A 4391-nucleotide genomic window follows, 5' to 3' on the forward strand; every position below is an offset into this window, starting at 1 on the left:
GGAAAGACATCTCATATTCAAGGACCAGAAGACTTATTATTGTTAAGTTGTTACTACTTCCCAAATTGATTTAAGAGATTTAACACAATCCTTATCAAAATCCCAGCTTATTTTTCTGCAGAAATTGGCAAGCTCCTCCTAGAATTCATTTGGAAATATAAGGGACCCAGAAGAGGCAAAAGTTAGAAAATTTGGATTCCAAAAATTTCTATTTCAAAAGTGAAGCTGCTACTGTGAAGCTACAGTAGTCAACATTGTGGATCATGTTTGTATAGTAGTCTACAAACATGTAGATCAATTAAAAGTTCAGAAATATACCCTTACATTTAGTGTATATTTATTATTTTTGACAAAATTGTCAAGACAATTCAGCAGACAAAAGAATGTTCTTTTCAGTTATGCTCAGACAGCTGGATATCTACATGTAACAGTGTGAAGTTGGACCCCTACCTCACACCATACACAAAAAAATGTACTCAAAATCGATCACAGACCAAAGTGAAAAAACTCAGGAGTATTTACAGGACCATGGGTTAAGCAATGATTTCTTAGATATAACAGCAAAAACAAGCAATAAGAAAAAATAAATTGCATCTAATTAAAATTTAAAACTTTTGTGCTTTACCCGAAACTCAGAAAACCCACAGAATGGGAGGAAACATTTGCTTGCAAGTATCTAGACTACTCGAAGAACATAGCTCAATAATAAAATACCAGCTAAAAAATGGGCAAAGTGTCAAAATAGACATTTCTTCAAAGAACATATACAAACGATAAACAACCCAAAAAGATGCTCAACATCAGTAAAACCATAAGGGAAATGCAAATAAAAACCACAATGAAATAATACTTCCTACCCACTAGAACAGCTAGAATTAACAAATGTGGATGAAAATGTGGTAAAATTCGAGTGCTCCTACATTGCTGGTCAAAATATAAAATGGTATGACCACTTTGGAAATATTTTGACTGTTCCTCTAAAGCATCAGTCCCCAACCTTTTTGGCACCAGGGACCGGTGTCATGAGAGACAATTTGTCCATGGCCGGGAGCAGAGGCGGGGCGGGACGGGGCGGGACCGGGGGGGGGGGGGGGGGGGGGGGGGATGGGTTTAGAATGACGCAAGCGCATTACATTTACTGAGCACCTGATTTCTAACCTGACAGGCGGTACCAGTCCATGACCTAGAGGTTGGGGACCCCTGCTCTAAAAGTTAAACAGAGAGTTACAATAAGCCCCAGCAATTCTGCTACACTCCGCTGCCTCCATGGTACATGACTCTGTTCTTATCCTCATCTCTGTGTTGTTGGATTCACTACTAATGACTTTTTCTTAGTTCATATTTTTACCTCTTTCATGCCCTTGGCAAGGCTGGAAATCATTTCCCAAACCATGCTTCCTGAGTTATCTTCCCTTAAGAAGACAAAGGCATCCTGTTTTGGACAACCATCTTCAATGACCTCCAACCCACAGGACTTTTTCAGGTGTTGCTCATCCTCCTTATCTGCCACGTGGCAGTTTTATGAGGAAGGTTCAAACTGATCTCCAAACAGATTAGTGCTACCTATTGATAGCACCTGCACTGTCTACCACTAAGTAGGTCTAAGATTCTTTGTTGATGATCACCCTATCAGTTTTCTCACTGTGACCATTCCCAACCTTTCCAGTGCTCCTCAAATGGCTAACCATTTCCAGCTCATTCTCAGCAACTGACAAAAATGTAAGTTATTTAACACAAACTCTTCCAAGTTTGTTTCAGACCTTGGCTTCCTCATCAACCGTGCTTATCAGTCTCCTACTAACTTGATGCTAGGTACCTTAAGGTCATGGATGGTGGTACTTTTCATGGTGATTTAGTCACCTCGCCCAGTGCTTCACACTATTTGGAGACAGTTAACCATGGACTGCATCAATGAATAAATGAACAAATGAATATGTAACAGCTGAAAGAAAATGTTTATCATGTAAATTCAAGACCCCATCTATTTCACTGATATGCCAATCCACAAGGCTCATTTAATACAGCTGAAGGATGGGCCCAAACAACATTCCACCACATTCTACACCACTCACCCTCAGTCCAGCAGCGACGCTAACCTGGTCATGAAGTGAGAACAGGGACTGTATTTCCAGCAGTGTCATTTCAGAGACTTAAGCCACAACTCTTTTGGTTGAAACATAGTTCCTTGTGGTTGTTCACAGAAGTTATTTAGACAATTTTAAAGTTTGTTTCAATTATTTCAATGTCAATTATCCACTGCGTTCCCTAAGATTTCTATCAAACTCCAGTGAGTAACCCTTGTTTCTTGTGAGGATATTTTGAGAATTATAACAGTTTTCAGGAGAGACAGGCTTCCCTTTCTCTCCTCCCTTCCCTCCCCACCTGAATGCCCATCGAAAACACGTTTTAATAATGTCATTTGCTTAATGAAAGACCATATTTAGCTACTTGCAAAATAAGCTTCAACTCATTCTCACTGTTTTGATATCTCTGCCACTGCCAGGACCCCTAGCACATTGCCTGAAACCTCAAAAAAACACCAGACCCTCTCCAGCAGATCCAGAAAAGACGGTACAGGCGGGGACCCATTTCTCCCTTGGAAATGAAATTCGAAGTGACAACACCATTTGCTTGTCAGCATATTTAACTTCCTACTCAAGCACGTGACCCAAGTCACCAGGTCAGAGAGGCTCCGTAGCTGGCACCTCTGAAGGCAGAAGGTACTCACCTGTGCTTGCTACCCAGGAGGCCAGGTCACCACAGTGGTGACAAGGTGAAGATTGATGGCTCCAAAAGCAGCGGGTTCCTAGCAGCCGGACTGCCAGGCAGGGGACTCTGGCTGGGCCGGCTCTCCTGTAGTTATCCCTCCTACAGTTTATAATTTGGCACACTGGCTCTTTGCTTTTGGCAGCAGTGCAAAGGGCGTATTGATCTTCGAAAGCCACTTTGGCTGTTAAAGGAAACAAAATCAGTCTTTGGATGGATTTCTCCTCATAATGCATTTGTTCTTCACCTTGGATATTGGCAGGGCTGGGTCAGCCGAGGAACTCAGCCTACCATGAGCCTTTGACAACAGAAAGCGTCTTCCACTTAAACTGAAAGTGATTAAGAGGAAAGGAAAGACGCCAAGCAATGGTCCATTGTTGGGGGTGGGGGCACTTCGTTCCTGCATCGTGACGTTGCCCTCTAGTTTGGGCGAGGGGGACTTGGGGTTTATTTATTGTTTCTGCGGGTTCCATCAAAGAGTTTTTCCAGCTTCCAGATTGATCCTCGGAGATTTCCAATCCACTCTTAAATGGGTTGCCATTTCCTTCTCCAGGGGATCTTCCGGACCCAGGGATCGAACCCAGGTCTCCTGCATCGCAGGCAGACTGTTTACCGTCTAAGCCACATAACAACTGAAGCAATATAGTAACAAATCAATAAAGGCATTTTTAAAAAGGTCCACATCAGAAAAATACAATATTTCTAAAGTACCAGTGACTAACCTGGCCTCATTTACAAGTCAGCTTAGATTGTGATTTCTTTGCAGTCAGGCTGTCTTACTCATTTGGTGCCTAACACATAGCAGAGGGTACTCAATTTGTTGGCAGAATAAATAAATGATATAAATAAGTGAACTTGTAAAAATTATGTAGAATTTAGGAATAAAGTCTTCAAAACTGGGGAGACCAGCAGCCTCTTACAAGTGCTGTACGCTGTGCTCTGTCGTGGCCAACTCTTTGCGACCCCATGGACTGTAGCCTGCCAGGCTCCTCTGTCCATGGGGAATCTCCAGGCAAGAATACTGGAGTGGGTTGCCATGCCCTCCACCAGGGGATTTTCCAACCCAGGGATTGAACTCATGTCTCTTGTGTTGGCAGGCAGATTCTTTACCACTGTGCCACCTGGGAAGCCCAGCCCTTACTCACAAAAGTAACATCTAAGAGAACCACATATGAATCACTTGGCATTACTGTAGAGCAGATGCATCTCCTGTTTAAACAGAATGGTCCTGCTACAGGAGGCACTAATAACAAGCTCTATCTGGTTCATAATCAGCAAGAAATTCCCTTGAGTTCTCTCTCCTGGACCTTTGTTTCAAAAAGACCCTAAAGTCAACAAGTAAATTACGTGTCCATTTTACATATTTTTAAGGGCCCCGTGGATTTTAACTTTATCTTGGAAAAATATCCAACCGTTGGATGAAAGAGAAGAGAATCTAACAAAATTAACTACTTAGGCCTAATTCTGAAGTCATTAGTTTAAATAGGCTCACCTGCATTTCTTAGTGCCTTAACAGATTCTTGTTACAATAAAAGGGGCAGTATACATCCATCCCCCACAACCAGCAGAAAAGGGTAGATAAACAGTGACAAGAAGCAACCACATTGCCCTAAATTTTCTTAGAA

The 4391-nt window shown here is 42.1% G+C and overlaps 1 long non-coding RNA gene across 1 annotated transcript; it reads left to right on the top strand.

Moving 5' to 3' along the window:
* Positions 1 to 1098: 1098 nt before the first annotated feature.
* Positions 1099 to 3620, top strand: LOC123329478. The gene is made up of 2 exons (XR_006544961.2): positions 1099 to 1719; positions 2504 to 3620. It is a non-coding gene; the product is annotated as an uncharacterized LOC123329478 (long non-coding RNA).
* Positions 3621 to 4391: the final 771 nt, after the last annotated feature.

Source organism: Bubalus bubalis, chromosome 15 (assembly GCF_019923935.1).
Source record: "Bubalus bubalis isolate 160015118507 breed Murrah chromosome 15, NDDB_SH_1, whole genome shotgun sequence".
In the NCBI taxonomy this organism is placed as follows: Eukaryota; Metazoa; Chordata; class Mammalia; order Artiodactyla; family Bovidae; genus Bubalus; species Bubalus bubalis.